Source organism: Procambarus clarkii, chromosome 3, assembly GCF_040958095.1.
Source record: "Procambarus clarkii isolate CNS0578487 chromosome 3, FALCON_Pclarkii_2.0, whole genome shotgun sequence".
Classification (NCBI taxonomy): Eukaryota; Metazoa; Arthropoda; class Malacostraca; order Decapoda; family Cambaridae; genus Procambarus; species Procambarus clarkii.
The window spans coordinates 53,677,455-53,700,089 of NC_091152.1; the positions used below are offsets into that span (position 1 = coordinate 53,677,455).

Here is a 22,635-nt window from a genome sequence, read left to right on the forward strand (position 1 = left end):
TCTACTTGCTTATACATGTGCCCATCCGGGCTCAAGAAGGGTGCCTCTTTAGTACAAGCTTGGAGTAGTTTCCTCAGAATACTTTCTGGTATGTCAAGAGGAGTACAGGCTGGATCACGATACACTCTGTTGGCTATCATTCCGATTGTCTCGTCCACAGGTACGTTGGTAAACAGCGATTCTACGTCCAACGAGGCTCTTATCCCTGTGGCCCGTGTGCCCCGCAGTAAGTCCACAAATTCCTTTGGAGACTTCAGGCTGAAGGCGCAAGGAACATAAGGAGTCAGCAGGCCGTTGAGTCGCTTCGCCAGTCTGTACGTGGGTGTGGGTATCTGGCTAATGATTGGCCGAAGTGGGTTTCCAGGCTTGTGCGTCTTGACATTTCCATACGCATATCCAGGTTTATATTCCCCAATGATCTTTGGCAGGTGGAGTCCGGATTTCTTGGCGTTCACAGTTTCGATCAGTTTGTTGACCTTTGCTTTTAATTCGGCTGTAGTGTCCTTCGTTACCCTTTGGAACTTAGTTTGGTCACAGAGTATGATGTTCATTTTCGCCAGATATTCGTCTTTTTTAAGAATGACATATATTGGCGACTTGTCACCTCTCCTGACAACTATCTCCTAGTTCTCACGAAGGCTTTTAGCTGCCGCTTTAAGCTCGGGAGACAGTATGGTGCTTCTGTAGAAGCATACTCAGAAAGTATTCTGAGGAAACTACTCCAAGCTTGTACTAAAGAGGCACCCTTCTTGAGCCCGGATGGGCACATGTATAAGCAAGTAGATGGGGTCGCCATGGGTTCTCCCCTAGGTGTCCTGTTTGCAAACTTCTACATGGGTACCATCGAGCAAAAAGTCTTAGTCGACATGAACTTGAAACCGGCCATATACTGCAGGTATGTTGACGACATTTTTACACAGGTACCTGATGTCAGACATCTGCAGGAGCTGAAGGAGGCATTTGAGCAGAGTTCCGTGCTGCGTTTCACTTACGAGACGGAAAAGGATGGGAAGCTGCCTTTTCTAGATGTAACAGTCATGGAAAAGGGCGGAGGTTTCCACACTGCAGTCTACACTAAGGAAACAAACATAGGAATGTGCCTAAATGCCAACAGCGACTGCCCTGACAGGTACAAGAGGAGTGTTGTTAACGCATACGTCGACCGTGCTCTCAGCCACAGCTCAGAATGGAAGCAAGTCGACGAAGAACTCTGTAGGGTAAGGCAGGTCCTAGTCAATAATGGCTTCTCCAATGGTTTCATCGAAGACATCATAAGAAGGAAAGTGAAAAGCCATGCAACCTCTGAAGAGACAACTAACACAACACCTATACCCCCTATTAGACTATTTTACAGGAACTTCTTTTCCACAGCTCATAAAACGGAGGAAAGGGTCCTGAAAGATATTGTTAATAGAAACGTTATCCCTACAGACAAAAATCAGAGGATACAACTGACGATTTACTATAAAACCAGAAAAACGGCCAGCCTACTCATGAGAAACTCTCCAGACACAAAACAGAACGCTTTAAAAGAGACTAACGTCGTCTATGCCTTCAAATGCCCACTTGGGGACTGTAAGCTCCAAAAAACCCAGTATATAGGCAAGACAACAACATCTCTTTCTAGGTGTTTAACGATGCATAAGCAACAGGGCTCCATTAAGGAACATATAATCTCTTCCCATAACTAAACCATCGCCAGAGAAATCCTAGTAAACAACACAGAAATCATCGATAGATACAGCGATAGCAGGCGGCTTGACGTTTGCGAGGCACTACACATCAAGAAGTCAACACCAGCAATCAACAGCCAATTATTGCACAACTGTATTCTACCCACCTCAAGACTCCGCTCCAATATAGAAGCATCAAGAAATATGGACCAATAGGCTTTCTACAAACACTTCTATTCAATACCCATTGTTTCTGTTCTGTCTTGTGTTGATACTTTTAATACCCTATTAATATCCCCTCTTCTTCTGTCTTGTGTTAATGCCACATCACCCCTCCCACCTCACTCAAATGTAGATATAAAATCAGAGATACGTAAGTTCTAATCAGTTGTGTATTTGTGAAGTCTTTGAAAATGTAATAAGTTTTACGAAACGCGCCCGTGTCGCGTCAGACTAGAAATAAAAATGAATTTTGGAGAAGTGATTTTTGATTTACCTCCAACAGTGAAGCGTAATGTACGAAAGATTGAGAAAATTCGTGTTAGAATTATTAATCTTACTTTTTCGGTCATATTTAATAATATATGTCTACAGGAAAGACTGCTACCAAAATATACTAATATATATATATATATATATATATATATATATATATATATATATATATATATATATATATATATATATATATATATATATATATATATATATATATATATATATTTATATATATATATATATATATATATATATATATATATAATATATATACTATTACACTACACCCTTATATATTACACTTACATACTTATATATATATATATATATATATATATATATATATATATATATATATATATATATATTAGTATATTTTGGTAGCAGTTTTTCCTGTAGACATATATTATTAAATATGACCGAAAAAGTAAGATTAATAATTCTAACACGAATTTTCTCAATCTTTCGTACATTACGCTTCACTGTTGGAGGTAAATCAAAAATCAATTCTCCAAAATTCATTTTTATTTCTAGTCTGACGCGACACGGGCGCGTTTCGTAAAACTTATTACATTTTCAAAGACTTTAGTTCACAAATACACAACTGATTAGAACTTATGTATCTCTGATTTTATATCTACATTTGAGTGAGGTGGGAGGGGTGATGTGGCATTAACACAAGACAGAACAAGAGGGGATATTAATAGGGTATTAAAAGTATCAACACAAGACAGAACACAAACAATGGGTATTGAATAGAAGTGTTTGTAGAAAGCCTATTGGTCCATATTTCTTGATGCTTCTATATTGGAGCGGAGTCTTGAGGTGGGTAGAATATAGTTGTGCAATAATTGGCTGTTGATTGCTGGTGTTGACTTCTTGATGTGTAGTGCCTCGCAAACGTCAAGCCGCCTGCTATCGCTGTATCTATCGATGATTTCAGTGTTGTTTACTAGGATTTCTCTGGCGATGGTTTGGTTGTGGGAAGAGATTATATGTTCCTTAATGGAGCCCTGTTGCTTATGCATAAGCAACAGGGCTCCATTAAGGAACATATAATCTCTTCCCACAACCAAACCATCGCCAGAGAAATCCTAGTAAACAACATAGAAATCATCGATAGATACAGCGATAGCAGGCGGCTTGACGTTTGCGAGGCACTACACATCAAGAAGTCAACACCAGCAATCAACAGCCAATTATTGCACAACTATATTCTACCCACCTCAAGACTCCGCTCCAATATAGAAGCATCAAGAAATATGGACCAATAGGCTTTCTACAAACACTTCTATTCAATACCCATTGTTTGTGTTCTGTCTTGTGTTGATACTTTTAATACCCTATTAATATCTCCTCTTGTTCTGTCTTGTGTTAATGCCACATCACCCCTCCCACCTCACTCAAATGTAGATATAAAATCAGAGATACGTAAGTTCTAATCAGTTGTGTATTTGTGAACTAAAGTCTTTGAAAATGTAATAAGTTTTACGAAACGCGCCCGTGTCGCGTCAGACTAGAAATAAAAATGAATTTTGGAGAATTGATTTTTGATTTACCTCCAACAGTGAAGCGTAATGTACGAAAGATTGAGAAAATTCGTGTTAGAATTATTAATCTTACTTTTTCGGTCATATTTAATAATATATATATATATATATATATATATATATATATATATATATATATATATATATATATATATATATATATATATATATATTTTTTTAAACCTAGAAGGGGTACCACCTCTGGTGCAAATGTAGGGACCCATAGCCTCGGAGAAGAAAATAAAGAGTACTCAGAGAAGACCTTGTGGATCCTCACTGAACACTTTGATATTTTCTTCTCCTACCACCCCTATTCTTTTGTTAAGTGTGTATATTTATCTAACTTTATTTGAAAATGTCATTACACAAAAAAAGTTACAATATTGATTACATACAGGGTACAAGGCTGCTTGTCACAAGTTGAATAGCTCCTCCAGCTCCTCAGATGGCGGGCAGGAACCATGGATGCAGTGAGCATTTCCTCTCTGGATTGCCACACTAAGGCGCTGAAAAAGAAAACTGGCAGCTCTGGGGTCTCTAGTTGTTTCGATTAGCTTAGACCCCAACTCCTTTAAAAAGCTAGCAGCACTTTTACCCCAGGCACCAAGTGTCTCTGAGGCAATGGGGACAAAATTGTAGTGGTGCTCAAGGTCTCTGTATTTACGTGACTTGGCCGCTTCCCGGTGATTGGCAGCTCCTCCTGCTTGTGTAGCACTGAAGTCAACATAGGTACTGGCCAAAGTTGAAACGCAAGTGTAGTCCCACACCAACTGTCTACCATTCTTCCAGGGGTTCACCGTAATTCCGTCTGGGCGACCGACAGGCTCATCAGAGTTGCGGGACATTAGGTAACGGGGCTCTCTCTCTGCTGGACAACCGGCTGTGGTAAGGCTCCTCTTAATAATGTCATTAACCTCGCCGTGTCTTGCATGCCATCCTCCCGTCCTTTGGCAAAGAAGGCCATGCCGTCCGTATCTGTCGGCCTCTGCCTCGCCGCAAATACACCTGTATTCGGTGTGGATTGGGGCAGCTAGGCGGAGAGCCATGGCAATTCGGAGGGCCTGCGGTGTGAGACGGGTGCCGGTTGCTGACATTGGGGTTGCTAATAGGAAATCACCTGCATGGGGAGCTGCTACAGCTCTAAGTCGGGCCGTGTCATGTGGTGTCGTCGCAGCTTCTAGCAAAGTTGCAGCTTCTTGGTCAGCAATGGGGCGATCCCAGCAGGATTGCTTATGGGCTTCAGAAGGCGGTGGTTGGGGTGCTGGTCCTGCGAGAGAGACCCATTTGGTTGTGCAGTCTGTGAAGCTGGGATCATGCACCCCTGCCTGTTGAACTAGGTGCTCAGGTAGGATTTCCTTCACCAGGTTGTCAGACCCCACTGAAGAGGACAGGAATGCTGGTACAGCAATTTGTGTTGCTGTGCGCACGCCAAGGCCCCCGAGTCTGACAGGAAGGGAGGCCTGTTTCCACTGTGAGTCGCTGAGGGAAAGATTTAGGGCTTTTTCTAGTGTTGATTTCAGCAAGCTGTCATACTCTTCTAATTTAATATTGTTGAAAGATGGCGAACATCTTAGAAAGTAGGTCAGCCTTGGAAGGGACAAGCATCTGGTGATGAGGTAAAGTGCATCATGAGCATCGATGTCTTCAATCCTCTCGTTCATCCTCTTCAGGTCAGTGATCTTCTTACCAAGGACCCCGTCGAAGGCATTCCTTCCAAGAGGAGCACCTAGGAGTGTGCTGTCCTCAGGGTTGGTTGTATGAATGTCAGGCAAAACAACCTTTATTTGCTCTATTATGTGCTGGTTGGTGGAGGTTATTTCGCACTTGGAAGGGTTCAGGGTGAGGCCTAGGCTTGCTCCTTGCTCCTGGATTATTCTTATGTCGTCCAAGAGTGAGGCTGGGGAGCCGGCTAGAGTACCATCATCCAAAAACCAAATGTTGAGCTCACTGGACAGGTTATCGGTGACTTCCTTGATAACTAGGCAGAACAGAAAAGGAGCAAGGGGGTCACCTTGTTGGACACCTTCTTGTGATTCAATTTCATGTTCCCCAAAAAGCAGAGTTAGATTCTTGCTGTAGCATGAGTTTACAAACGGGTAGAGGGAAGGAAAAAGGCGATGAACTGCACTGAGTACTGCATCCCTTCTAACCAGATTGAAAGCATTTTTGAAGTCCAGCTTTATCAGGGCTTTTTCATTCGTAATGTTGGCAATGTAGGCTCTAGCTGCATGAGCCGCTGCCTCACACCCTTGGGGAATGCCAAACCCAAGCTGTTTTGGCTTCAGCATGTCGGCTGCTGCCTGACTAACTGCTCTAGCAGCAGCCTTAGCGACGAGACGCCGGAGTGAATTGCTGACAGCTATCGGTCTGATTCCTCCATCTTTTTTCCTCAGGGCACAGAGGGTAGCGCCAAAAAAGAGAGGCCGTATGGTCTCTGGTATGTTGCCAGCTAGACATGTGTTGGCGAATCTAGTTAGTTCCACCAGGAGGCCCTGTGCAATGTCTCCCAGTGCAGGGTTGAGCATTTGTTTGATGTGGTTGGGTCGTAGTCCTGTGAACCCACCTGCTGATCCTGGTGGGAAGGATAAAGCTGCTTTGTGCACCATAATATAATATATATATATATATTTATATATATATATATATATATGTCGTACCTAGTAGCCAGAACTCACTTCTCAGCCTACTATTCAAGGCCCGATTTGCCTAATAAGCCAAGTTTTCCTGAATTAATATATTTACTATAATTTTTTTCTTATGAAATGATAAAGCAACCCTTTTCTCTATGTATGAGGTCAATTTTTTTTTATTGGAGTTAAAATTAACGTAGATATATGACCGAACCTAACCAACCCTACCTAACCTAACCTAACCTATATTTATAGGTAAGGTTAGGTTAGGTAGCCAAAAAAAGCTAGGTTAGGTTAGGTTAGGTAGGTTAGGTAGCCGAAAAAACATTAATTCATGAAAACTTGGCTTATTAGGCAAATCGGGCCTTGAATAGTAGGCTGAGAAGTGCGTTCTGGCTATTAGGTACGACATATATATATATATATATATATATATATATATATATATATATATATATAATATATATATTATATAAATTATTTATATATATATATTATTTATATATATATTATATATATAATTATATAGGTCATATGTTTTTGTATTTTTGCTGATTTGTTAGTAAATAATAAAAGAAATATAAATTATTTGATTTTTTTACCCTTAAATTGGTTTTAATATTTAAATTGAAAACAATAATATAATATAAAAAAATATAAGAAAAATAATAATACATAAAATAAAATATAATAAAAATAATATAATATAATATAAAATAATATAATTTAATTTCAAGAAATTTAACTTTAAACACAAAGATGTGAAAAGGGTTCAGATTAGGCTCAAACCTTTCACAAGAGATTCATATTGGTGTATGAATGGATTATGAATGACTCATGTTAGGAGTGTAAAGTTGCCACAACATCTCAAATCAGTGTTAGATACATATGTCTTGGTTATAAGTTTTGAAAACCTATTTAAGTCCACACACAATATCGTATCTGATACGATAAAACAAACGTTTCCAATCCTTTCAAATACTTTCCAGATATGTTGTGGCAACCTAAAATTGTTTGCTGGGAATTCTGTTAGTAATGTCTTTTCTCCCCGACGTTTTTGTGGTCACTGTAAATGTCCAAATCACACTATTAGCCGTTGTTGGCAACTGTACCGGGAAAAAAGACCCAATGCTCTAGTTGTGACACAGGGCTTGAGGCCTTCGGAAGGGTTAGGGAGTAAGACCTCCAACCCACAGTGGTTGGTCATGCTTACCCCATTCTTATCGAAAGGGAGACTACTTTTGTCTGAGGGTTCATCCTGGAAGGACGTGGTGATCTTCCGAGACACCGGTGCCATCCAGACTTTAATTTTAGAGAGTGCGTTGCAAGGTGCCAACACTTTCGACACTGGAGAGGTGGTACTGGTCGAGGGTGTCACTAGTGATACTCGAGCAATACCCCTCCATAAGGTTACCCTGGAATCTGATTTCCACAAGGGTGTTTGTACAGTCGGAGTCACTTCATACCTACTTTTCCCTAATGTTGATGTAATAGTTGGTAATGATTTAGCAGGGGTTAAGGTAGGGGACTCCAGACTGCCTATTATGTTGCCTACCCCTAAGGTTTGCCTGGACCCACTCGCCCCAGAGGATAATGTTGTGTACCCTGCGTGCGCGATGACTAGGTCTATGGGACTTAAATGTAAGGGCAGCCCTGTGCTTGCCAAGGTGGTAAATCCCGAGGACACGAGGAACTTTCCGAGCGGTGAAAACCAAGTGGACCTCGCGGACACATTCATGGCCCGACTCGATGACGTGGCCGAGGACATTGTGGGGAGCCTGCCACCGCCATCTACCGAGAGTAGTGGGGAGGTGGAGGAGAACACTGTTGAGCCTCGGCCAATAGCATCTGACCAAGGCCTAGATGCCTCCTTGAGTGAGTTACAGAAAGCTGACCCCACTCTAGCAGATTGTCATGAGACAGCCGTCTCTACGGAGGAAATTGTAGACGCAGCAACTGGGTACTACTACAATGATCGGATTTTGATGAGAAAATGGAGACCACAGAGTGCTCCCTTGTCAAATGAGTGGGAGGTAGTCCACCAGGTTATGTTGCCGACCTGCTATAGAGAAAGAGTTTTGGCAGCTGCTCATGATGATCTTATGGGGGGACATCAAGGTATTAATATTACATATCACAAAATTTTAAAGTATTTTTTCTGGCCCAAGCTGAAAAGCGATGTGGCAAAATTTTGTAATGCGTGTATTGCTTGTCAACTGGTTGGGAAACCAAACCAGACTCCACCTAAAGCTTCTCTAAGGCCTATTGTCGTGCTAGAGGAACCATTTTCTCATGTGGTAATGGACTGTGTTGGACCATTACCTAGAACTAAGTCTGGTAATATTTACCTAATCACGATGATGTGTATCACTACTCATTACCCAGAGGCTTTTGCTGTAAGGAACATCCGAGCAAAGACTGTTGTTGCTCGTATGTTGCAATTTTTTTCCACTTTTGGACTGCCTCGGGTCGTGCAAACTGACAATGGTACTAACTTTAAGTCTGATACTTTTGAACAATTTTGTAAGGACCATGGAATAACTCATAAGGTTTCCAGCCCATACCATCCACAGAGTCAGGGGTAATTGAACATTTTCATCTAACTCCATCATCATGCCTGAAACGCTTTGCGTAATAGTGGCTTTAAGCATTGTATGTACTAGCTCTATCTATAAGTCCACCAATCTTTGTAAAAATTTCTTGTATGTATGTACCTTACCTAAATAAACATTTATTTATTTATTATTTATAACTCTGAAGCAGATGTTGAAGACATCTTGCGAGAGTTCCCCCACCTTCTGGGATGAGAATTTACCGTATGTTTTGTTTGCGGCTAGAGAGGGACTACAAAGTTCACTGTGTTGTTCTCCTTTTCAGTTTGTCTTTGGCCATAAAGTTCGTGGACCCTTGCAAATGTTACAGGAGAATCTGTTAGGGAACGTAACGTTAACTGAAGGTTCGGCTTTCTTTGCGCAACACCACCGGAGACTCAAGGACTGCAAGGCAGCTGCACTAAAGTATCTTGGGAAGGCCCAAGAAAAGATGAAAGACCGAAATGATGCTAAGGCTAAGTTACGGTATTTCAGCCTGGCGACCCTGTCCTGGTATTAAAGCCTCGACTAGGGAACACTATGTCCCACAAGTACGAAGGCCCCTACATTGTGACAGAAAAGACTGGGGACCTCACGTAAAAGTGAGGCACTCTGACAAGCGTAACCAGGTAATGCTCGTACATGTAAATCGGCTGAAGAAGTTCCAGGGCCCCAGGCCCATTGCACTAACCAATGTTTCCATTTCCAGTGAGGGAGGGGATGATTGTTCTGGGGACCCAACTAATCTCATTTTCAATAATTCTAGTTCTGTGAATGCTGTGGAGGAGGGACTGTCCCATTTGCAGATGGCCCAACGTGGGGAGGTGCAGTCGTTGCTTGATGAATTCTCCAGTCTGTTCGGGGAGGTCCCGACCCAGACTGATGCCATTTGCCATGATGTCAAGTTGACGGACTACACCCCCATTCGCCTTCAACCCTATCGGAAGAGTCCAGAAAAGAAGGCCATCGTACGGAAGGAGGTCGACTTCTTGCTCCAGCACGGCTTCATCCGGCCGAGCCAGGGCTCTTGGTGCTCGCCCTGCCTTTTGGTCCCCAAACCAGACGGCTCCTGGCGATTATGCACCGACTATCGGCAGCTCAACAAGGTGACCATTGTGGATGCCTATCCGCTGCCCCTCCTCGAGGACTGCATCGACGAGCTGGGAAACGCCAAATACAACTCGAAATTCGACCTCTCGAGGGGGTATTATCAAATCCCACTCACTGAACGTGCTAAACAACTAACTGCGTTTGTGACACCCGAGGGTGTTTTTGAGTATCAAGTGTTACCATTCGGCTTGCGTAATGCCCCTGCCACGTTCCAGAGGCTAATGAACTCTTTGCTCGCTAATGTGCCAAATTGTTGGGCGTATTTAGATGATATCATGCTCTTTGACATTAATTGGGCTGACCACATAGCTAGGTTACGCCAGTTGTTCGCAATCTTGAAAAAGGCAAATCTTACCTTAAATGCAAAAAAGTGTCATTTTGGCCAAGGCACAGTGACGTACCTCGGTTATGAAGTGTGCCAAGGAAAAGTGTTACCTCGGCAAGATAAAATCAGTGCCATTCTGGAGTATTCAGTGATAAAGTCTAAAAAGGACGTTCAAAGATTTATCGGTATGTGTGCATACTATCGACGCTTTTGTCAGAACTTTTCCAGTGTTGCCACTCCTCTCAAAGACTTGTTGCGGAAGGCCGTCAAATTTAAGTGGTCATCAGACTGTGCAGAGGCATTTAAAAATTTGAAATTGATCTTAGCTTCCGCCCCAGTGCTTGCTAGTCCAAGGTTCGACCGACCGTTTAAAATTCATGTTGACGAGTCTGACTCGGGTGCTGGTGCAGTGTTGTTGCAAACTGGGGATGATCAAGTGGAACACCCAGTATATTATTACTCTGTGAAATTTGACAAGGCGCAACGCAATTATTCAGTGGTAGAAAAAGAGGCGTTGGCGCTAGTGTTAACATGTAAAAAGTTTGAAGTTTACCTCACAGGTAATATAGTGGAAGTGTACACGGACCATAACCCACTAGTCTTCCTGACTCAGATGAAGGGGAAGAATAAACGCATCCTCAGGTGGGCGTTGTACCTACAGGACTTCAATCTTTCCATTACCCACCTACAGGGCCGACTCAACGTGATGGCCGACGCTCTGTCCAGGTTGCCGGAATAACATTCATCTAGGCCACAGGAAGCCATTTACCAACTGTCATGCTTTAGTTATTTTTTTTAGGTTCTACTGTGACATTACATATTCCGTGTCCAAATTATTTACTTCCCTGTTTTTTTTTTTTGTATATTTTTTTCTTTCAAAGAACTCCTATGTATTTTTCTTGCAGAGAAATTGTTGTTTTTGATTGATTTTTTTTTTGTCATATATTTTTTCTTTTTATTCTCTGTATGCTCTTACAAAAAAAAAATATGACTACTATTCTAGTAGTCACATTTTTTTTTTCTCTGAAGGGGGAAGGAGTGTTACGACCCTGGGTTCTTCAGTGGAAACCAGAGGTCAAAATTGAACTAAATAAGCTACGTTAGAGTAGCAAAACGCAACTCGATGTGTCTTTGTTTGTATCTTCCCTGCCAGACGTAAGACTATTCTTGTTTCTCAAAGAGCATTTAAAGACTGAGCTGGGGGTTGATTATTAAATAATAACATAGGCACCAACTATGTTTACTAATACTTTAATCATTTGTAAAGTAACAATACGTTGCATAGGGGAAGATTTTTAATGTGCTTAGCTGCACGATCAATTAGGCTCCTTCCGGCACCACCACATGCGGGAGGCCTGAGCTGCTCGCTGGGAGCGTTCTTGTCTGGTTGCTGGCTGTGGTGAAAGGAACCCCCTCTCCTTCCTCTTCGTTTCCTTATTTCTGTGTCTTGTTCAAGATAAGTATATACTGAGTACATTATTCAATCTCTGGCATACTTATGTTCTATGTGTAGAGTAGTATATTTTGTGTGTAGTAGGTGTTTTTAGAGTTTATATTACTAGTTATTCTAAAGGGGGTCCCATTGGAACCACGTGGTCCCCTACCCTAAGCTGACTCTAACATCAAGTAATTCAATAGTAGAGCTTTACCCTAGCTTGTGTTCAGTGTAAAACCTTGTATCCTGCTTATGTGGACCAAGGCTTTTAACGTAAGGCAGTGTGGTAAAGTTATTATTATTATTGTTATTGGTGTGAATGTATATGGGGAGCTGTTAAGGGGTTAATAAATAAGTACATGAATTATAAGAGTATCGTTCTTCCTGTGTAGGAGATCTTGATCATTCCCTAGACTGACCTTGTGTAGCCAAGCAGTCAGCACTACTTCTAGTTTCCATGGGGGCCGGGCCTTACTGATCTCCCCAAATAGATACATCTTTATTCTGACTGACCTTACCCCTGAATAGCACTAGTTTCCCCATAGCAAGCCCACCATTTAATATAACACTTTTCAAGGTAAACTAGTATGTCACATATGCACGTATTTAATAAGACAATATTGACTGTAAGAAAGTGCGAGAACGGGTTGGTGTCAGCAAGTATCATGAGTTGGCATGTGTGTCAGCATGTATCACATGTCAGTGTATGTCGGTCTTCTCTCTCTCTCTCTCTCTCTTTCTCTGTCTGTCTCTCTCTCTCTCTCTCTCTCTCTCTCTCTCTCTCTCTCTCTCTCTCTCTCTCTCTCTCTCTCTCTCTCTCTCTCTCTCTCTCTCTCTCTCTCCCTCTCTTTCTCTGTCTCTCTCTCTCTCTCTCTCTCTCTCTCTCTCTCTCTCTCTCTCTCTCTCTCTCTCTCTCTCTCTCTCTCTCTCTCTCTCTCTCTCTCTCTCTCTCTCTCTCTCTCTCTCTCTCTCTCTCTCTCTCTCTCTCTCTCTCTCTCTCTCTCTCTGTGTCTCTGTCTCTGTCTCTCTCTTTCTCTCTTTCTCCCTATATCAATTAGATTTTTTTTATGTGGAATGATCAGTGCAAAATGTTTTACAATATGACAATAATAATAATACTAATAATAATACAAATACAAATAATAATAATAAATAATAACACCGAGAAATTACACTAACGTGATATATATATATCAATGAGAAAATCAACTGCAACTTTGCGGTTACTCTTGCAGAGGTTGCAGCTGGCAGTACGCTGGTCCGAGGTTCGAGGCACCTAAGAGCACCAGTTGATTTTTATAAATAACAATAATAGTAAAAATTCAGAGTCGTGTCAGAATGGTTTGCGCTCACAGCGGAGATTTTTGGTGGGGGGGGGGGGCGGGGTTACATGACATTTTTTATTAATGCCACTTCTGACTCGCCAAATTTGGAAACAGCAACTATAAAACCAACTAAGAAACTAACAAACAAACATACAAGTATTTCCTTTTATAGATATAGATACGTATATATTCATAAACAAATAATTACATAAAGACCTGACAGAAGATTTTTCTGTGGCCAAAGAATATATTTTAAGCCAAGTAAGAGTACACCAAGAGTGACTTACTCTGAAGCGGTCGTCAGGAGAGTAGGTGAGGAGTCCCGCCGTGATGATGTGCAGGTTCCGTCGTCTCATCCACGTCACCTGCAGGAACACAACACTTGTAGCAACACCTATGACACAACACCTGCAACACAGCCTCAGTGAGTGTTACAAGTCTCCGCGGATTCTCCATAGCCTCAGAGAAATGATTATTCAGAGAGAAATAGTCATAAATATTTATTTTTTTGACTCTAAAGCCGTATCAGTATTTGCTTCTGCTACCACCTCCTTTTTTTAATGATAATATTATGCATTTTCTTATACAAGATTACTCATTTATATATATGATTGGTAACTAAAAGAGAACATTAAGAAGAAATAAAAGGAATTTTGTTTCGAAAAGGCTGTTGACGAAGGAAGTTTCCTAGAAGCCATATATATATATATATATATATATATATATATATATATATATATATATATATATATATATATATATATATATATATATATATATATATATATATATATATATATATATATATTAAAGAAACAAAGATTCTCTCCTAAAAAAAAAAATAGGTTTTACATCTGACGGAAAATTTACATTTTGAAGCCTTATCGAAAGGATTTAAATGCGAGTAAAAAAATTGTGTTAATAGTCTAGTGAAGTGTAACTAGGAGTGAACACTAGCGTCTGTTGGCTGGTCTAGTGTGGTGTAACTAGGAGTGAACACTAGCGTCTGTTGGCTGGTCTAGTGTGGTGTAACTAGGAGTGAACACTAGCGTCTGTTGGCTGGTCTAGTGTGGTGTAACTAGGAGTGAACACTAGCGTCTGTTGGCTGGTCTAGTGAGGTGTAACTAGGAGTGAACACTAGCGTCTGTTGGCTGGTCTAGTGAGGTGTAACTAGGAGTGAACACTAGCGTCTGTTGGCTGGTCTAGTGTGGTGTAACTAGGAGTGAACACTAGTGTCTGTTGGCTGGTCTAGTGTGGTGTAACTAGGAGTGAACACTAGCGTCTGTTGGCTGGTCTAGTGTGGTGTAACTAGGAGTGAACACTAGCGTCTGTTGGATGGTCTAGTGTGGTGTAACTAGGAGTGAACACGAGTGTCTGTTGGCTGGTCTAGTGAGGTGTAACTAGGAGTGAACACTAGCGTCTGTTGGCTGGTCTAGTGTGGTGTAACTAGGAGTGAACACTAGCGCCTGTTGGCTGGTCTAGTGTGGTGTAACTAGGAGTGAACACTAGCGTCTGTTGGCTGGTCTAGTGTGGTGTAACTAGGAGAGGAACACTCGTTCCTGTTGGCTGGTCTAGTGTGGTGTAACTAGGAGTGAACACTAGCGTCTGTTGGCTGGTCTAGTGTGGTGTAACTAGGAGAGGAACACTCGTTCCTGTTGGCTGGTCTAGTGTGGTGTAACTAGGAGTGAACACTAGCGTCTGTTGGCTGGTCTAGTGTGGTGTACTAGGAGTGAACACTAGCGTCTGTTGGCTGGTCTAGTGTGGTGTAACTAGGAGAGGAACACTCGTTCCTGTTGGCTGGTCTAGTGAGGTGTAACTAGGAGTGAACACTAGCGTCTGTTGGCTGGTCTAGTGTGGTGTAACTAGGAGTGAACACTAGCGTCTGTTGGCTGGTCTAGTGTGGTGTAACTAGGAGAGGAACACTCGTTCCTGTTGGCTGGTCTAGTGTGGTGTAACTAGGAGTGAACACTAGCGTCTGTTGACTGGTCTAGTGTGGTGTAACTAGGAGTGAACACTAGAGTCTGTTGGCTGGTCTAGTGTGGTGTAACTAGGAGTGAACACTAGCGCCTGTTGGCTGGTCTAGTGAGGTGTAACTAGGAGTGAACACTAGCGTCTGTTGGCTGGTCTAGTGTGGTGTAACTAGGAGTGAACACTAGCGTCTGTTGGCTGGTCTAGTGTGGTGTAACTAGAAGTGAACACGAGTGTATGTTGGCTGGTCTAGTGTGGTGTAACTAGGAGTGAACACTCGCTCCTGTTGGCTGGTCTAGTGTGGTGTAACTAGGAGTGAACACTAGCGTCTGTTGGCTGGTCTAGTGAGGTGTGACTAGGAGTGAACACTAGCGCCTGTTGGCTGGTCTAGTGTGGTGTAACTAGGAGTGAACACTAGCGTCTGTTGGCTGGTCTAGTGTGGTGTAACTAGGAGTGAACACTAGCGTCTGTTGGCTGGTCTAGTGAGGTGTAACTAGGAGTGAACACTAGCGCCTGTTGGCTGGTCTAGTGTGGTGTAACTAGGAGTGAACACTAGCGCCTGTTGGCTGGTCTAGTGTGGTGTAACTAGGAGTGAACACGAGTGTCTGTTGGCTGGTCTAGTGTGCTGTAACTAGGAGTGAACACTAGCGTCTGTTGGCTGGTCTAGTGTGTTGTAACTAGGAGTGAACACTAGCGTCTGTTGGCTGGTCTAGTGTGGTGTAACTAGGAGTGAACACGAGTGTCTGTTGGCTGGTCTAGTGTGGTGCAACTAGGAGTGAACTCTAGCGTCTGTTGGCTGTTCTAGTGTGGTGTAACTAGGAGTGAACACTAGCGTCTGTTGGCTGGTCTAGTGTGGTGTAACTAGGAGTGAACACTAGCGTCTGTTGGCTGGTCTAGTGTGGTGTAACTAGGAGTGAACACTAGTGTCTGTTTGCTGGTCTAGTGTGGTGTAACTAGGAGTGAACACTAGCGTCTGTTGGCTGGTGTAGTGTGGTGTAACTAGGAGTGAACACTCGCTCCTGTTGGCTGGTCTAGTGAGGTGTAACTAGGAGGGGAACACTAGCGTCTGTTGGCTGGTCTAGTGAGGTGTAACTAGGAGTGAACACTAGTGTCTGTTGGCTGGTCTAGTGTGGTGTAACTAGGAGTGAACACTCGCTCCTGTTGGCTGGTCTAGTGAGGTGTAACTAGGAGTAAACACTAGTGTCTGTTGGCTGGTCCAGTGTGGTGTAACTAGGAGTGAACACTAGCGTCTGTTAACTAGTCTAGTGTGGTGTAACTAGGAGTGAACACTAGCGCCTGTTGGCTGGTCTAGTGTGGTGTAACTAGGAATGAACACTCGCTCCTGTTGGCTGGTCTAGTGAGGTGTAACTAGGAGTGAACACTAGCTTCTGTTGGCTGGTCTAGTGTGGTGTAACTAGGAGTGAACACTCGCTCCTGTTGGCTGGTCTAGTGTGGTGTAACTAGGAGTGAACACTAGTGTCTGTTGGCTGGTCTAGTGTGGTGTAACTAGGAGTGAACACTAGCGTCTGTTGGCTGGTCTAGTGTGGTGTAACTAGGAGTGAACACTCGCTCCTGTTGGCTGGTCTAGTGTGGTGTAACTAGGAGTGAACACTAGTGTCTGTTGGCTGGTCTAGCGTGGTGTAACTAGGAGTGAACACTCGCTCCTGTTGGCTGGTCTAGTGTGGTGTAACTAGGAGTGAACACTAGTGTCTGTTGGCTGGTCTAGTGTACATATTTGGTGGCAGCGCAAACAGGTTTTGGAACACTTTGCGAGATGAAGGAAGTGTGGTTCTGGTTTAGTTGGTGAGGGAATGTTCGGGAAATGGTAGACGTCGGGTTCTGTTGAGAATGGTGGTTACTAGACGGAGGAAAGAAGGGTCAGGTGAGACCAGGTCAGAGGAGTTAGTTAATTAAAGGGACTAGGCCATTGTGGGGCACATGTGGGGTTTATTTCTTTCTTTCCAGATTCCCGCAACGAGAGACGGCTAAGAGGCAAGTCTGGACCACTGAAGCATCGCGATCCAAAACAAGCGCAGTGTTCGTAATGCGGATTATACAGTGTTCGTAGTGCGGATTATACAGTGTTCGTAGTGCGGATTATACAGTGTTCGTAGTGCGGATTATACAGTGTTCGTAGTGCGGATTATACAGTGTTCGTAATGCGGATTATACAGTGTTGCGAGGTAAACTAGCGCGGGTGAACGTGGGCCATGTGCGGGCCAAGCGATGGGTGGGCCAAGCGAGCCGCACCTTGGAGCTTGTTTTATATCGTTGGTAAGGCGGAAATAGTGAGAAACCGTTGCTAAGGTGAAATTAATCGTGTAAACTACGTAATTTAAAGTTAATTAAATTTCATATAACGTGTAAATCGAATATTTTAAGGATAATGAAATATTACCTAAAGTACTGTGCGAGTTCCGGCGTTGTCAGGTGTAGATACAGAAAATAGGCGCAGTGAATTATGGACGCCTTGGCATAGCGAGCGACGCGTAATTTGACGTCTGGGGTTCGCCGTCTACTGTACCCTGGAGAGGGCCATGGAGATTTTTTTGTGGGTGCAGGTAGCATTATGGAGAGTGTTACCGTGGGACACGGGGAGCGTGTCCCGTTGGTGGGGGTGTGTGGCGCCGGGAGTAGTGCATGGTTGTGTATTGGCGTTTGGACGCCGGGGTGTGTAGTGTAATGCATGTGGTGTGTAGTGTAATGCATGTGTAGTGGCTTATTAGACGCCAGCGTAATGCATAGTATTTACTGTAGTGAAATGTGCATGTTTTCACTGTGGATATCATGGATGTAGTATAGTGCATGACATTGTTGGCATTGTAGCGCCAAGGTGTAGCATGTGTAGCATAACTGGTTGTTGTAACACCGGGTGTATTGTAGACATTAGCGTTGAAGTATGTTAACGCAGGTTGTAGTGTGTGGCGGGTGGCCACTACACAAGAAATTATGCCTGACGAGTGTTGGTCAGGTAATTAATGGATTACGAGAGAAAAGGGAGTGTGTGTGGCGTCTGGTTACTTATTGGTGGTGTTATTGGTGGTGACGTCTCGTGGTGTTTTGATGCGCTCTGGCGCAAGGCATATGCCTGTGGTGGTAATGGTGTTGGGGGACGCCGTGTGTGGTGTGTTGATGGCGTTGGGGACGCCGTGTGTTGTGTTGAGGGCGTTGGGGACGCCATTGGGTGGTGTAGTATAGTGGCGTTTGGACGCCTGGTATGGAGTGTGGTGTTGTGGAATATATGGTGGCGCAGGGGCGCCAGGTAGTGGTCGGTAAGGTGAGTATTGGCGTAGCAAGGTCGGTGCGTTAGGACGCAGGAAGTGGTTGTAGGGATGTGTGGCGTTATATTGAGGTCATCAGTGGTTGGGATGACCAGTGGTAATGGTGTGTCGGAGTAAGTAAGTCTTATGGATAAGATGAAATGTGGATAATTGCAGGAGTTGGTGGCTGCAGTAGGCGAGTCAAGTCGATATCTCTAGCAAGACTCATAAAAGACTAATAAAAATTCATTATTTTCATTAAAATTTTCATTAATTAAGTCGGAGTGGGTAAGTCTTATGGATAAGATTATAAGGTAGAATTTCAAATTTCAGCCAAGTAGATATACTAATCTCTCATTAATTAAGTTGTTACAGGAATCTCGCTAGAGGCGAGCCAGTGGCAGTATGATGCTTTAGTGACATTAGTTGTGAAATGATTTTAATGAGGTATTTATTGTGATAATGTATGTGTATGTATATACTGTATATTACCTCATCGGCACCATTACTGAGTGTTAGGCTTGAGAAGGTCCCCCGGGATCATGTCACAGAGCTTCAGGTAGAGTAGAAGGGAAGCTATGAGGCTACACTCAGTAATTCTAGAGAAAAAAAAGGGGGAGGAAGTGAAGCCAACGTGACGTTATAGGCGAAATTCGCCCCCTGACATCAAAGCAGGGATAAGGGCCAGCTGCAATGGTTTTGCAGCTGCGCTCAGGCTATATACGGGGAGAGAGTAAGGAGCCGAGGGGGTTATGTAATAATGGGATCGAGCCAGGGGGCTCCGAGGGAATATTTTGCAGGTACAGCGGTCGGGAAGGTGTGAATACAGGTGGACACACTCTGGGCGGATGGGCCTAGACCAGAGAGCTGTGAGGTATCTATAGCGTTCTGGGATTGGTGTCCTGGAACAAGACGTCAGCACAGACCCAAGGGAACATGACCCTGGGGTAGGAATCTCCGTTGCTCTGGAGGCCAGGATCACGTTACCTCAGAGCAACGATGGGACATTGACAACATTCACCAGGCTGGACAGCCTGGGTTTTGTCTGGGTCATGGAGGATCTATGACCTAGCAACCATGGGACACGAAGACAAGAGAAGTGATGCTGCCAATTATGGAGGAGGCCAGTGAATCATTGTGTGATCATTGTAAGCCCTTATGTTAACAGTACAGGGAAAGATGTTAAATTATTAACTTGTTACTAAGGATGAAGAACCTTAGATATATATGTGTTGTGTATATATTAATGACTAGTGTCATTTCTGTTTAAGTGCCAGCATTCTGGTCCATGTAATTTTATGGTTATGTTTGTATGTAATTATATGTCAGCAGTTTAGGTATATGTGCATTGTTGGAGATGGGAACAATTATTACAGACTATTTTACCTGTGCTATGATGTGAATATAATGTATATGTTGGAGAAGTGTTGTGAGTCATGTCGGGGAAAATTTTAATTTATTTCATTGTGTGTATGATGAACTTATTGGATGATTTTTTAGTTGTACACATATGGTGGGTGCATCCTTGCACTAATGGAACCATTGCAATGATGCATATGGGGACATATGCGTGTTTAAGGAGGGGAGTGGTGTTGTAATCCACAAGTTAATAGGAATTATTAGCTAGAGGATCATTACTACAACACTTAACGAATGATGATTGAAAGTACATGTAAGTAGACAGACTATGGATCACATATCTAAGAAAGGTCAATGGATTAAGACCGAAGCTGTTTAGCCAAATTAATAATTCCTGGAAAGAGGAATTATTCTTCGTCAGGCTTCTAGGAACAAGATTACCGCTCTAGGGATAAGGTTAATCGGATTATACCTTCCTTGAGAGGCGTGGTGAAATGTTTGAGGCCATGGTTGGCTGGAGTCAGTCTGATTGTGGAAGTGGAACTAGCAAGTCCTCCGAGGTCATGTGATTCATGTGAGTATGGAATGTAAGACTAACCGGGTGTGGAGCGTTGTAGTAATCATTCCGTATTAGGGACTTAGGCGGAAGTTACGAGTGTGGGTGGTGATCGCGGAGGTCAAGTGGTCTATAGGTATTGGAAGTGTATTGACCTAATAGAGTATGTTAATTAATATAGTATTATTTGTCAGAGTCTATTCTTTGTAATTAAATGACAAAACCCGACGGCCTTTAAATACCTTCGATATGTTCATTCATTGTGTTCCAGTACAAACCTAGTGGTACGCCTCAAGGGTCTGGTGTGTGTAGGAGTACACGGTGGTAGTAACGGTTGCTGAGGCAAGGTGTTATGTGTTGTGTAATCGCTGTGTTCGGAATGAACCGGGGTTCAGCGTCACGACAAGTGTGGTGTAACTAGGAGTGAACACTAGCGTCTGTTGGCTGGTCTAGTGTGGTGTAACTAGGAGTGAACACTAGCGTCTGTTGGCTGGTCTAGTGTGGTGTAACTAGGAGTGAACACTCGCTCCTGTTGGCTGGTCTAGTGAGGTGTAACTAGGAGTGATCACTCGCTCCTGTTACCTTCACCGAGACTGGAACTTGTGACACGATAATTAACCTAAAGTTTTACTAATTTGTTGGTTAATTATGTTTAACAATATACTTAATTGGATATCATTTTACATGTTTTGTGTTGGATTTTAGGCCTATAAAGCCATGTCATTGAGTATATTTGCTGGCTGGTCAGAGAGGACTTGTGCTTGACATAGAAAATCTCAATATTTTGTTTGGCCGTAATACCAACACAGGCTAAGGCTCTGGAGAGCTATTAATGCCACCACAATTGCTTACTGATCAATCAGCATGTATACTTTAGGTAGTTTACTGATCAATCAGTAGGTATACTTTAGGTAGTGTACTGACCAATCAGCAAGTATACTTTAGGTAGTTTACTGATCAATCAGCAAGTATACTTTAGGTAGTGTACTGACCAATCAGCAAGTATACTTTAGGTAGTTTACTGATCAATCAACAAGTATACTTTAGGTAGTGTACTGATCAATCAGCAAGTATACTTTAGGTAGTTTACTGATCAATCAACAAGAATACTTTAGGTAGTTTACTGATCAATCAACAAGAATACTTTATGTAGTGTACTGACCAATCAGCAAGTATACTTTAGGTAGTTTACTGATCAATCAACAAGTATACTTTAGGTAGTGTACTGATCAATCAACAAGTATACTTTAGGCTTGAACACAGTCCAGCACTAATGTGAACTCTCTGTGTGTGAAGGGGGTGGGGGCTTTGACAAGCCGCCTGCTTTCTGTGTTTGTCGAAGGCATTAGAGTGTTAGTGGCTCTCGGGTAAATTCAGGTAAATATTTCCTACCCGAATTGTAAGGCGAGGAATTGCAAGACTATCTGCAGGAGATATCGTGAGAAAAAGACTGAAGAGTGGTTATCAGAGCCAACTGAAGCACTCTTACACCTCGTTCAACTTTCCAGTCAACTGGTTGAAGCAAAATCTCCCGCGCACAATAAACAGTTTGAGAAGTGTGCATATACTCACGGATCTGTCGCCGAGGTTGGCCACCCGGCAGGGGAGGAAGGCGTGGGCGCCCTCGCTCACCGTCACGTTGGCGGGAGACTCCACGAAGACCGGACCCGCCACCCACGAGCACCAACCTGCGCCGGAAACCTCTATTATTACTGTGTGTCATGAGGCCAGGGATGCCAGATTGGGCTACAAGTAGCGAATTGGGCTACTTTTCAGAGCCCCGCGCTCCCAAATTTTTAATTTCGCTACTTGCGACTTTTTGGGCTACTTTAAAAACAAGTTGGGCTATTTTGGGCTATTAATGTTAAACTCAATTATGATTCTTATGCTTTTTATAATGTCATGTGTACAAATCACAGCCGCGTCCAACAGCTTGATTGAATAGACCACTTACCGCAAGAGGCCAGGTCAGAGACCGACCCCCTGGGGACGTTGATCCTAGGAACTTCCCAAAGAAAAAGTAATCACAAGGCAAGATAATCCTCCCCAGGGGCTATAGATTTCCCAACCTTAATTGTCATTAATACTTCATCCCGGGTACTGTCTATGTTAAGTGACCTCCCACTGTTGCCTACTGTAAATATTAGGTTTCTCTTTAGGTGTTTCCAAGAATCAAATGACTGTCGTTAGAGCGGATTAGCATACAGTGAACTTGGCAGCTTCATCTATTTATTTATTTATTTATTTATTTATTTATTTATATACAAGAAGATACATTGGGTTTGTGAGAATACATATCATGGTACAGTAATTGCACTCTGGAAAAGCCACGAGTACGCGCTGCGTTTCGGGCAG

At 42.9% G+C, this 22,635-nt stretch overlaps 1 long non-coding RNA gene across 1 annotated transcript in view; it reads right to left on the minus strand.

Annotated features, from left to right (window-relative positions):
- Positions 1-13,435: 13,435 nt before the first annotated feature.
- Positions 13,436-22,635, minus strand: part of LOC138368247 (uncharacterized) — a 259,253-nt gene continuing 250,053 nt past the window's right edge. The window contains exons 2-3 of the long non-coding RNA XR_011229554.1: positions 21,853-21,968; positions 13,436-13,502 (exon numbers count right to left, since the gene is read on the minus strand). This is a non-coding gene — a long non-coding RNA (uncharacterized lncRNA). The remainder of the gene's footprint in view (positions 13,503-21,852; positions 21,969-22,635) is intronic.